The sequence below is a fragment of the Pelodiscus sinensis genome, chromosome 10 (assembly GCF_052426305.1).
Source record: "Pelodiscus sinensis isolate ZL-2025 chromosome 10, ASM5242630v1, whole genome shotgun sequence".
NCBI classification, from domain to species: Eukaryota; Metazoa; Chordata; order Testudines; family Trionychidae; genus Pelodiscus; species Pelodiscus sinensis.
This window is the reverse complement of record NC_143061.1, coordinates 51,084,532-51,097,850: the sequence shown is the minus strand read 5'-3', so window position 1 is coordinate 51,097,850 and position 13,319 is coordinate 51,084,532. Positions and strand designations below refer to the sequence as shown.

General features: G+C 43.5%; 1 protein-coding gene across 15 annotated transcripts in view; it reads left to right on the top strand.

Moving 5' to 3' along the window:
• Positions 1-13,319, top strand: part of DGKD (diacylglycerol kinase delta) — a 72,258-nt gene that overhangs the window by 27,347 nt on the left and 31,592 nt on the right. For 2 of the 15 annotated variants that reach the window (XM_075937425.2, XM_014577478.4), the window contains exon 2: positions 433-535. The exons of 8 other annotated variants lie outside the window; for them this stretch is intronic. The gene's annotated coding sequence lies outside the window, so the exon portion shown is untranslated. Of the gene's footprint in view, positions 1-432; positions 536-1,961; positions 2,713-2,830; positions 4,735-13,319 lie in introns of those variants that run through there. 5 more of the 15 variants (XM_075937423.2, XM_075937426.2, XM_025188620.3 and 2 more) reach the window with 5 other exon arrangements.

Genomic DNA, 13,319 nt, shown 5'->3' with positions numbered 1-13,319 from the left:
GTTGCCTCTTGTTCCCCCCTTCTGTTGACTTTTAAGATGATTTAACAGCTATTTCAGGCAGAACAGCACTATCCTGAACACCATGACGCCAAGTGTGGTAAGCCACTCGGTTTGTCATGTTTTCAGTAATAATGCTGAAAACAGTGTGCTTCCTTTTTTGTACTAGCAGCTAACCTGTTTTCAACACTACTTAAGTGGGGGCTGTGGGAGCTATTGCTAACAGTAAGCTGTCAGCACCAGGTCTTTTCCCTTTTGCTCAGTTGTAGACTTAATTAGCTGCTAGCTGTGACAGGTATTACGCTACCAAGGCAGGAGCTAGAGCAATGGGGATCATTAATTTTTCGTTCTCTTCATGATTATTTGCTCCTAGATGAATGACTTGGAAGCTCTCTCTAACATGTCATTAACTTTCCAACTGCACCTTTATTTCAGAATTGTGTAGTTCCATTTGGGAACATTTTTTCTGGGAGGACTTTGTCCTCTGGAAGTACAGAAGGAAGAAAGGTCTTTTTCCAGCGCTACGTGGAATAAGTGGGTAGGTAGAGACTTTCGCCATATGAACTAAGTTTTATACCCACTGACTAGTCATGCCGACCTTTTGCCACGCTTCCTTTCTGATTATACGAGTCCCGGACTCTTATTCTTGTCTGTGCTCACTCTGCTGACTGCCATGAAGAGGAATGCCTCTTGTTTAGGGGCAGAGTGTCCAAAGACATATAGGAATGTGACCCTTGGGGGTGAGAGATGGTCATTTTCCCAGAGAATGCTCTGTCTTGTCAGCTTTCCCATTCTGGTATCAGGGAAGAAAACGAGACATCAAGATGTAGAATAAACAAAAATTAAACTTTTATCTGGGGACAAGCTGTACCGACAAACATTGCCTGTGGCAGTGCTCGGGTGTTAGTGCATTTTTTGCATGTAGGCCTAACAGATCTGGTATGTATCATAAGAGAAACACATCTAGCTAATTGATTCTAGTCCCAAGAAGTGTAATACCATGTGGTATATTTATCTCTCTGAGGACTGGTCTAGCCTGAAATCTGCTCATTCAGAGTTAAGCGGTGTAAAAGTCCATGGTCAAAGTACCAAGAGTGCTGCAGTTTAGGATTCAGATCTCTAGGGAGTGCAGCTCTACAAAAAATCTTATTGCTTAGGTTTTGGCAGATGCTTTAAAATATTAACTTGTCTTTTATCTAAGGAAAATGAAAGGTAGTTCATAGAGGTGGAAACTATTAGATTGGCGGTTGAAGCTGTTTTCACTATAAAATTAACTACGCGTCTCTGGGAAATTGATGAGTTGTGTCTGGGATGAAGAATGTTCAGTGAGTTGAAGGGAGAGAGATGGCAGAATTAGGCTGTGAATCCTATGTGAGAATATTCACAAACGTAGAGTGTTTCATAAAACTCGAATTCACATAACTCCCTGGAAGCATGGCACTGGGTCATGCAGGTTTGGGTTTATTGGCGGAGCTGTGTGAAGTGTGCATTAGGGATGTTAAATTGTGGTTATCTGACTAATCGATAAGGACCGCTCTGCAGTCCCGACTCGTGCTGGCTCCGGAAGCCACCTGCACTGCAGCTCTGCATTTTAAATGTAGTAAGAGCCGCCGGGCTCCTACTGTATTTAAAATGCAGAGTCGCAGCAGCCCATACCAGCGTGAGCTGCGACTGCTCAGTCCCAGCTTGCGCTGAGTCCAGCAGCTTCTGGTGCCCACTGCAAACAGGGTCTGGTGCTGAAATAGTTTCTGTTCACGGTGGATAGGGTTGGCAGGGGCTGCTGCCAGAGCAACCTCCCTATCCCCCCTGCTGATTTTGATAGAGGCAGCGGGGGTAGGAGTAGGTGGCACCACAGAGCCAGTGCTGGGGGGAACCAGCTTTGAAGCCGGCTACCCCCAGCACTGGCTACTGCCTCTCCCCCAGTGGCCTCTCATAGAGGCGGTGGAGGGGAGGAAATGCGTAGTTGATACCGCAGTTGTCTACTCGATAAGCTTAGCCAGGGGTGGAGAACCTAAGGCCCGGGGGCTGGATGTAGCCCCAGGCTTGTCTGGATCTGGCCCCAAAGGCTTGGCATTGGTTCTCCAGCCCCCTCCCCCTGCAACCTCCCTGGGGGGCTGGGGCCTGTCAAATTGTGATCTCAGCCTCCAAATTGAGTTGTGTAATTGGTGTTAATGAGAGACACTGACAGTGTGGGAGAGTGATCTATATACAGCTTATGACTTCCGGCCGTTTTTTATGAAATTGCTTTATCATTGAATTGCTCGCTGAATGTGGAGTCAGCCCTGTGCCATCAGGAATAGTGGCATGTTCCAGACTAGAGACAAGAATAGCTTCCTTGTACGTTAGGACAATAGGATGGCTACGCTCTAGGTAAAAACAGGTATCTCCAGATTCTTTGCAGGGAGCTGAGGTGTGAAGCAGAGGATTTTCCCAAGAAAGGGGAAACAAAGGAACTTGGTGTTAGTGCTAGTTGTTAAAAACCACAGAGGCTGAAAGAGAGGAACAAAAAGAACATGCTTGTGTAGCACAGAAATCCTTTTTTAACCGTGGGACCCACCAAGAAAGAAGGAAGCTGGCTGCTGCAGGGAGAGAGATATGCACACACTGCATGATTCAAAGGAGAAGCTGCAGATATCAAACACTGGATATGCCGGCTTAGTGTTTCTCGACCAGTGGTACGAGTACCCTTAGGGGTACTTGAGAGGAGTCTGGGAGGTACGTCAACACAACTGAAATTTGGAGAAAACTGAATTTTTGTTTTAAGTTTTACAGTGCTCTATTGTTTTTGTACTTTTTACACCCAAAAATTTCATTGTCTGCCTGGCTACAATTAAGTTGTTTAAACAAATGTGTTGCAATGGTAGAAACAAATTTTGTTTGTCTGAAAACTCTAGGTCCTGGGGTACTTATAATTTTTTTTGTTTGTTTGTTTTTGAAAAAGGGGTACTTTCTCAAACTTTTTTTTTATAAACACTGTACTAGATAATGTGACCGTGTCCCAAAGAGTGCTTGAGGGATAAGAAAACTGAGGCAGGCGGAGAGTGTATAGATGTTGTGTTGTTTTACCTGGATCTGTAGATGTCTTGTGCTGTGTTGCTATTGGAATATTGTGGGGAAGGGTATAGGTTTAGGGCCCATTTCTGTGAAGCAATGATGTAGTCTGAACTTGTGGAGTGTTCCAGAGAGGCCAAAGACACAGACTGTGTAGGGTACCTACTCAGACCAAAGGAAACTTAAAAGTGCACAGGTCCAGTTTTGCAGTACCCAAACACAGCAGCCTTTGGCTGTTACGAGGGCTGTGACACACTCCTGATCTGAAGTGTAAATTGCTAATCCAACTCTGAAGCTTCTGCTCCGATTTTCAGTGCCTGCTCCATGAATGAACGTATTCATTGAAGGAGCAGGAGTTGTTTTAACCGCTTTATACCTTGGCTTGGCAACATGTCAAGCAGAGAATCGTGTACCAGGGAACTCTTGACAGCCAGTCCCATCAATACTGTGCATTGTGAGCTTTAGCAGTGGCGTGCTTGGAATATGTTAGTCCTTTTGAGCTTATCTTGCCAGTAAACATAGGCTAGCTGTTTTAGATATGTCACTCTTCACTTTGCAACTGTTGCTGCTCCACTGTAATAGTACCCTGTCCACATCCCTCTGCTGAATGTCAGACAGAGGAGCCTGGCTCACTATACAGAGCAAAGACACTAGCTGCCTCCTGAACTGGGCCAGTCAAAGGGAGATCTTGTCCTGCATCAGCAAAGCTTCCATGCTCGCCTCTTGACTTTTTAATTTTTTTTCTGGCTGCTGGTTCTTGGTCCTCTAAGCCATAAGGAATTCTGCTGTCTTTTTGAGTGTGAAGCCACTGGCTGTTTTGAATATGTCAGGAGCTCTTGGGGAATTAAAGGTTCACAAATTTGTGTGCAGGGCTGTGTGCTTGAACAGGAAGTGAGCAAAAGGAAGCAGCCAGAATTATCAGGTCCTGTCATACGCCCACTCTTGGCTACGTTCAGCAGTTTATCGCACCAGGGCAGCTATATTTAGCCGAATCATTTCAAGTTCATCTATCATTCCTTTTGTGTCTTTCTCCAGCCTGCTCTGTGATTGGGCCAGAGCATTAACTTTTTTTTCTGTCTCTTGTGGTCACTTGAGCTCACGAGAAGCACTCTGATAAAGCACAGTCATATTGTGTTGAGCCAAAGCTGCCACTTCAGCTCTGAGAAGTTTCTGGGCCGCTAGGAAATATTGGGGAAGAACCTGAATGAGTAAGTCATTGGGTAAGGACGCCTTTGATGGAAGCAAGGTGAGAGCATGAAGCAAGGTGAGAAAACGAAGATTAGGTTTCACTCTCACTGATGGGAGGAAGAAAGGAAGTGGCTCAGTGTAAGAAAACACAAAAAGGTTGAAGTGTAGCAGGATTTCTTTTTTACATTTTGATCCAGGGCAGGGAATCTGTTGGGTTACCTTTCTAATCTGAATGGTCACAGCAGTTTACCGGGAAAGGACATCCAGGAGAGTCCAGTCTATTTTTTTGAATGTGACACGTGAAATTTTCCTCACTTGGCTCCATTGCTTGCCAGCTGGGCTGACTTGAAAAGTCAGCAGAGTTAAACTGATGATAACTTTGGACAGAGCAGCATCATAGAGACTTAACTGATGCCTTCAGTCAGAAGGGAGATGACACACCTGGTCGGAGGATGGACTTCTTGGTGAAATGATGCGGGAGATGATGCTGAGCCCTTGGTAAGTGTTAGGTAATGTTAGCATCTAGCCTCAGGGATACTTGCAGTACAGGCTCACAGCTCCAGCCCGAGCCCTCATGCTGCATGGCTTTTTTAGTGCCATCGCACTAGCCCAAGTCAGTAGACCCCAGTTCTGAGATTTGCTGCTGCTGATTTTAAAACTCAGGAATAGAAATGCCCATTGACATTGCCTCCAGTCAATGATTTCAGATAGGGTGGCCTGAAGAACAGGTCTTCTGTGATGGGACTAAGATCCCTCAGCTGGAAGTGACTGCAGATACTCACTGGAGAATCTGAATCTTCTTGATTGCACGGGGGAAGTTGTCCAAACTGCCACGATTCCAACAAACAGCACGCTTATTGGGGTTTCCACAGTCGCTGTGATGGTGTGCTCCGGGGTATTTGTAACCTAGAGTCCTGCCTGAAGTGCATCAGAGTTTCTCTACCACCCGTATCCTTAAACCTTTTCTGTCATTCCCATCCCATTGTGGATGACTCTCCACAATGGAGACAATGAATGGCACATTCCTTGCTACTACTGATTAACTCTGATGCCACAGTGCCTTGGGCCCTAAGAGGCAATTGCCTTATGCACCAGCAGAGTCATTAGAGACTAGGAAAAACTTAAAAAACAACAAATAGTCTAGTAGCACCTTAAAAACTAACAAAGCATGTAGATGGTATCATGAGCTTTCGTGGGCACAGCCCACTTCTTCAGATGACAGGAGTGTTGGAAGTCCAGAACCAAGAATAAATAAGGGGTGGGGGAAGAAGGGGAGGAAGATAATCTTCAGGGGGGAGCCAAGTTAGTTTGGAGTAGGAAAAACTTAAAAAATAACAAATAGTCTAGTAGCATCTTAAAGACTAAATAGTTACAAGAGGCTGATAAGAACCATTAGTTTGCACTTGGAAAGGAAGAACACCAACACCAGATTCTGTAACTATTTAGTCTGTTAGGTGCAGACTAACTCAGCTATCCCTCTGAAGCTTATCTACTCACTGTCTCTTTCTTTCTTCCTCCCCTTATATATTCTTGGTTCTGGACTTCCAATACTCCTGTCATCTGAAGAAGTGGGTTGTGCCCACGAAAGCTCATGATACCATCTACATGTTTTGATAGTCTTTAAGGTGCTGCTAGACCAGTAGTTCCCAAACTTTTCGGCATCACACTCCCTTTTTGATTTTTGAAAAACGCTCACATCCTCCCACCCCCCAAAAAAATAGCAGCAAAACTTGTTGAGAAAAAAAAAAAAACAACTGACTAGGGCAGCAAAACTTGATGGGGGGAGGGCTGGGTCACCATGCACCACCCCCCCCTCCCCCCCCGGAATTTCTTCATGCTCTGCAGTTTGGGAACCCATGTGCTAGATTATTTGTTGTTTTTTAAGTTTTTCCTGTTAGCGACTAACTTGGCTACCCCCTGAAGAAATTATAGAGTAGGGATGTAATAGTGTAGTCGATTAACTGATTAACCGATAAGCAAAAGCTATAGGTTAATGCTATAGACTACACGCATTCCCCACCCCCACACTTGCAAATAATTTTTTTAGCTGGCTGGCTCAATCCTGGCTTGAATCGGGTCTGGGAGCTACCCCTGCTGCAGCTGCTGTGCATTTAAAATGTATTAGGACGCAGACAGGCAGCCCGGTTCAGTTCCGGCTTTCACTGGGTCTGGGAGCTCAGACACCCCCTAGACAGGGGCTGCTATCACCCCACACTGCTGTCTCTTTATCAGAGGCAACAGTGCAGGGCTATAGGCAGCCAGTCCCTGAGGGGAGCTGCTGCCTGATACAAAGGCAGCAGTGCCGAGTGGTAGGGGGCTTCTCTGGAGTGAGGCCGGAGCGCACTCGCTACCGGCTCTGCCCCTGGGGACTATAGAATAATCGACTAATCGATAAGAATTCTTGAGGTTACTCAACTATTAACAGATATTAAACACCCCTATTATAGACTGTGTTCTAATGCTAGCTAAGGGAGATGAATCTAGGCATTTATTTTCCATTTTTAGGGACCAAACCTTGCCCAGTGACCTAGCATGGCTGTCAGCTCCCCTGTTCAGATGCCAGAAAGCTCCATCTCGCTCAGTCTAATAAGCAAGGGCATCCTCATATTTGGCATTCCTTTTTAGGAAGAGTAAACTGGTTTAGCTTATGTGATAGTTCACATCATGATAAACCTTTGATCCACTTCAGGGCATGACTGTTCGGAGTTCTGCCAATCCCAGAGTAGGCCAAAAAATACCCAGGTTATTTATAATCTCAGGATTCTGTGTGTTTGTCCTGTCTTCTGATTTCATTTTTTTTAAAACTGTCGGGGGAAGCAGTCCCCTCCCTACTTGAAAATGAATCAGTCCCTTGTTTTTGTGCTGTCCCATTATATGAGAACAAGAGGTCACTGGATGACATTACTGCTTGGTAAATTTAGAACAAATAAAAGGAAGTGCTGCTTCACATAGTGCCGTATCATCCTGTGGAATTTCTATTCTAGGGTGTTAGTCAAAAACTGGAACTGGAACTTACAACGATCGTTGGACCATTAATACTTGTAGCCATGTCTGCCAAGAGAGGGGTAACCACAACTCGTGTGTGTGGTAGGAATGTTAGAGTTTAACCTACTAACTATTTAACCAATAAGCTGATGCTTACTGGTTAATGGTATCGGTTAAATTCAACCAGCTCCCAGGGAGGTGCCTCATCCTGGGAGCTGGGCCACTGGGGCTGGTGGCTCTGCTCCCAGGGAGGCTTTGCTGCGGGCTCTGCAGTATCCAGCTAAGCTGCCTGCAGCGCATGTATCTATATAACTGCTAAGATTTTTAGCAGCTACACCGTTACCATATTACACGCTTTTAAACATCCCTAGTGTGCGTACCAGCTGATCACTGCCATGGCGAGCAATGAATATGTACGAGTCCCTGAATAGAAAGGTATATTTCTCGGGGGAGGGTCTTAGCCATGTTTTGAAGAATCAAAAATTTTCTTCTTTTGCCAGAAGGACGTCAGGGTAGTTGATGATGCAGAATGGCATATTGTATATTCCCTCCCCAACTTCCACCCAGTAACCAGGAGGGCGTGGCTTTTACGCTCCCTTCAGTATGTGCGGGGTGATTGGTCTACACTTAAAATTTAGGACATAGCTACAGCACGTAAGGGTGTGAAAAATCTACACCCTTGAACACCACAGCTCTTATGCCCTATCTCTTCCCTTCCCCCACCATTGCCACCCCCATTGTAGATGGTAGATGTACGAAAGTTAAGGGAAGTATTTTGTCAACCTACCTACTGATTCTTGAAGAAGTGGAATTATTCCAATGCCAGAAGAACTCCTGCCCTTGCCATTGTATCTATACACTACAGGGGTAAGTAACATTGTTACATTGTCACGGCTGTGGTTCAGTAACTATGTCACCCATCCCTGTAGTGTAGACAAAATGTGGGTGGGTGTTTAAGGTGAAGAAGAGTGAGTGAGTTTCAGGTTGAAATTTCAAGCTGAAATGTGCACATAAAAATGTTTGAGGATGGGGCATACCTCCCACTTGGCTTCTTGCACCTTTTTTTAACACCCCTCTCTTCTTCCTCTCCTCAGTGGGGACAGTTTTTCCATCTAGTTCAGTGTTCTCTGTTCCAGCAAAGAGCAGTGCTATAACTTGCTCCCTACTCCCTCATGTGAGTGGTGGCATGTGTCTACATACTACCGAGGGCCATCAATCTAAGTTATGCAACTTGAGCTACATGAATAACATAGCTGACGTCGACATACTTGGATCTGCTTACTGCTGTGTTTTCACCGTGGTGAGTCTATGGCAGAGGCTCACCTGTCGATTCTGCCAGCACTTTTTATTCTGGTGAAGTACCAAAGTCATTCGGTGGCCCATTTATCACTTCTGTACTAGATGCAATGCAGCAACCTTCACTGGATTGATCATTGCCTGTTGATCTGGAGGGTAGTGTAGGCATGCCTTAAAAGTACTACAGTGGTTCAACTGTGGTTCTATAGCAATGGAAGATTTTCCATCACTTTAGTAAATCCATGCTTGAGAAGTTTTAGGGAGAATTCTTCCCTCAATCTAGCAGTGTCTGCATCAGGGCTTAGCTCAGCTGAGCTACGTCTCCTATATGTGTGGATTTTTGACACGTGGTCTGATAATGGCCACTACGGAAAGACAGGTTCCATATAGGACTAACTGAACTGTTGACCTGTTGTGGTGGGGAAATAGCTCTGTTATGTTTTCTGGTTTCCTATTTGTCACCAGTACTGTTTAAATATAGCCTCTGTTCATTATTTCACAGCTGATAGTATATCAGAACTAGATCTTACTCCTTTTACAGGAATTATTAGACAAGCTGCTATAGTTAAAATCTCTAACAGTTACCCAAAAGTTTTGAATATCACCTGATTTCTAATTAAACTGGAAGTTGGCTTTGAGAATCTTGGTTTGGAAGCAAGCATTTTAGATATGTTGCATCAGTTCCCATCGCTGATGACATCAAGAATCTCAAGAAAAATGTTTTTCTGCAACTGTTATTAAGTTGGGAATTTGGCCAAGTGAAACGTATTTACAAATTTGTCCTCATTTCTGTGCCAGAATTCTAGTTTCAGGTCTGTGATTCCTTGCCTAGTAGAGTCAAGTATGAAAATACCTTTCATTAATGAATGAATTATTGTAGCCTCTAGAAATCGAAGTACTGAACCAAAACCTTCTTGTGTTAGATGCTATACAAACACAGAACAAAAAGACAGTCTGTGCTAAAAAGAGCTTGCAGTCTTTTCACCTGGGGTTTTTTTAGGGTGTGGGGTGTGTGGGGTTTTGTTTGTTTGTTTGTTTTTGTGTCTGGTATGTAAATGTCTCTGTTTGAATATACCTCTCTCCCAGAGCTGGATTTTGGCATTTTATGATGATTATATTATATGGTTTTAGAATCAAACATTCTTCATTGGACCAGTTCTGTGTGGAGATGCAGGAATTTTGAGGTCCCAGAAGTGAACCTTTACCTAAAACAGCTTCAATGCCTCTGACTATTGGGGCAATATTTCAGATTCTTATTCTTTTAAGAGGATACAAAAAATTGATACTAGATGTTTTGATGATACTGGCTAGATTTCATGATTCTAAGGAAAGGAAGAAACAAGAGCAGCAGAATAAGGACAATGGATTTCAAAAAAAGGTAAAATCCCAAGGGAAGAAGGGGGAAAGGATTTCAGGAGAGCTAGCAGTTTCTCAGGGAGATAGTATTAAAGACAAAGCTGTAAATTATCCCAATGCAAAGGAAAGGTAGACAGGACAGTGAGAGGCCATTATGGCTCTATGAGGAACTATTTTATTACCTGAAAATCAAAATGGAATTGTACAAGAAGTAGAAACATGGACAAATTGTTGAGGAGGAGTAAAAAAGAATAGCACAAGGACAAAACCAGAAAGACTAAGGCACAAAATGAGTTAGATCTAACAAGGGACATAAAAGGCAGATACGTTAGGAGCAAGAGACAGATGAAGGAAAGCGTAGGACCCCTGCTTAGAGGAAAGGAGAACTTATAACGGAAGATATCAAGAAGTGGTTAATGCCTATTTTGCTTCAGTCTTCACTAAAAAGGTCAATGGCGACCAGATACTCAACAATTAGATGGAAGAAATAAGTTAAAGCAGGGGTTCTCAAACTTTGTGATACCATGACCCCCCCGTCTAAGTTGCTCGTGACCCCCAGGGGGTCGGGACCCACAGTTTGAGAAATGTGGGGTTAAAGAATATTTAGTTAAGCTAGATGTATTCAAGTCAGCAGGACCTGAAGAAATTCATCCTAGGTTACAGAAAGAACTAGCATCAGTCATGGCACTTTTAGCAATTATCTGAGAGAACTCCTAGAGGAGGGTGAAGTCCCATGGCACTATATTGGGCATGTATAGTACTAAGAAAATAAGCCTGATGCGTTTTTAAATATATTCAGACTACTATCAAGATTATTATGATTTTGTTTTCCATGTCCATCTCAGAAAGCAAGGCAAGAAGTAATCTGTAGCAAGAGAGATTTCTCTTAGATATTGGGAAAACTTTCTGACTGAAAAGGTAGTTTAGCTCTGGAATAGGCTTCCAAGGGAGGTTGTGAAATCCCATACAAAACAACTGTCAAGGATGGTGTAGGTTTACGTGGCCCTGTCTCAGTGCCGGGGGCTGAACTTGATGACCTCTCAATGTCACTTCCAGCCTGACAGTTCTCTGATTTTGTGATTTTACATTTTTTTTTTTTTATTTAGAACAGGAAAGAATCCAAATCTTGCACTTCTCCAGTATGGACGACTATACCAGTCATGTCCTCTCCACTTGTTTGAAAGGATCTTCATTGGTCCTGCCGTGAGGGCAGGGGACTGGACTCAGTGACCTCGCCAGGTCCCTTCCAGTTCTAGTATTTATAATGCTATGAAGGCTGCAATTTTAGTGTACGTTGTGTCAATATTTTATTATTTTTACAGTGGCCCAGAAGTGTGCAGGGTACTTTATAGGTAGCACTCTATGTGGATACAAAATTAGTATCTTCATCTGCAAATTGATCTGCGGATATCCGCATCCACATCCACGGATGCAGATACCCACGGATATAAAGCGGATATCCGCGGATTTGCATGGCTCTATTTATAGAGTAAACAGGAAGGAAGGTCCCTGCCCTGAAATCTTGCAGTTGCAAAGAGACAGAGGAGCATTTGAGGATGTCTGTATCTTCTGCAGCTGTGGTGGAGAGTTACCATTCAGTCACTCTTGTGTCCACGCTCAACCTTGCATATTTCATACGTGTGGTCTTTTCTAAATTCCACACTGCTTCTAACAGCAGTCTAGAAATGGTGCCAGTAGAGTCTGGAGTCTTAGGAGGTGTCTTCACAGCACAGTTAGCTCAGGTTGTAAATCATTTATTATTTCTAATTTGACTGCCTCTTACATCCCAAACTCTCTCGTTCGAGTTAAATGGTGCCTTAGGCTTAAGCTAACTAGCCTGTAACAAAAGGGAGAAAGGAGGACGAACTTCATCAGGCCCTGCTGACTTGAATACATCACCACTAGTGGTGTGATGAGGATGCCACACCAGTGTGGCTTGAGAGCCTGAGCTGTAACAGCCACGCTCCCCGCTGCAGAATAGCCACCCGCTGGGTTTAAGATGGAGTGTTGCATGCTGTGTCCTTACCGCAAGAAGCCTCTTTTTATTTTAAAGGTGTGTTCTGCCCCCATGTGGTTTGAATTAAATGTGGCCCATCTGTACCTTGTTAGTTACTGGGGCCACTTTTGTTTGGGCAAAGTCTGGTTAAGGCCAGTTGTATGCTGCACTCTATAATAGGGATATGTTTTCTGAAGAGCTTGAAAAGAAAAAAAATGTTTCTACGTTAATAGTTGTTTGCCAACAGTTACATGCACACTTCCCAGTGTGTGATCTGCTATTGCGACAACTAATGTATGACATTAAGAGGAAGTTTAATTTAAACTGGAATTTGGCTGCGGAAAACTGATAGGTTGGCAGGTGTGTGTGTTGTTTTTAATTTGTCACATTAGCCATAGTGGAAGAGATGGGAAATGAGTGGAATAAGGAGACTATCTTGGATCAGAAATATTTAGGGGGACATCTATTTTTCCCGTTAATATTGTTTAGGGAGAGGTTTACATTTGATGTGGCATCACAGTAATTTTTTTATTTTTGTGTGCCTGTACACATGCTGGCTGCAGTTGCTAGAGTCTTGTGAAACTGACACAGTCCTAGGCATTTTCATTCAGGCTCAGTCATGATATAGGTTGGTGGGGACTCTGCCTACTTAATAACCACTGAAGGTGCTAACAGCTCCCTGAGTGTTATCCTTCCTGTCTTAGGAATCTATCTATTGACTTTGATTTTTATCTGCTTAGGTTTAAGTATTCATTCTCCAGATACTTAATGATGCTCTGTCTCCCACCCCCTTCCCTTTTTCTTTCTCTCTCCCCCTCCCCTTCCCCTCTCCTATTTATTTCAAGTTTTCATATCCCCAACTCATAACTCCCGTTATTTGAAGAAGTGGGCTGTGCCTACGAAAGCTAATGATACCATCTACATGTTTTGTTAGTCTAAAAAGTGCTACCAGACCATTTTTTTTTCTGTAACAGACTAACTCCGCTTCCCCCTGAAGCTTCTGCTTCAGATAGTAAAGCCTTATTTGCAGAAGAAGCAGAGAATCAAATGAGAAGTTAGATTTTGTATGTGTGTGTGTATATCTGGAAGCTGTTAAAGTTAATTTAGATGGAATTTTGTTTAGTACAAAATGCTAACATAACTCCTTACATCAAGGTACTTTAAAATCAAGATTCACATTAAACTAGGGCTCTGTGCTAGCAAACACTTAAGTACTGTTTTAACTTATATGAATAGTCCCATTCACATGGTGTGTGTGGGGGGGGTACTTGTTATGCGAATAAAGTTACACCAGTATTCAAGTATTTCAAAGGTCAGGGTATAAGTGAACATGGAGGGACATAGGGATAGAGACAGGAGAATGATGAAGATGGAAGAGCTGCTCTGGTAGATATGAGGCAGGACATTTTAGTTTGTAACTTTTGGGGATTAGGTGGCTTTGTAGAGTGTA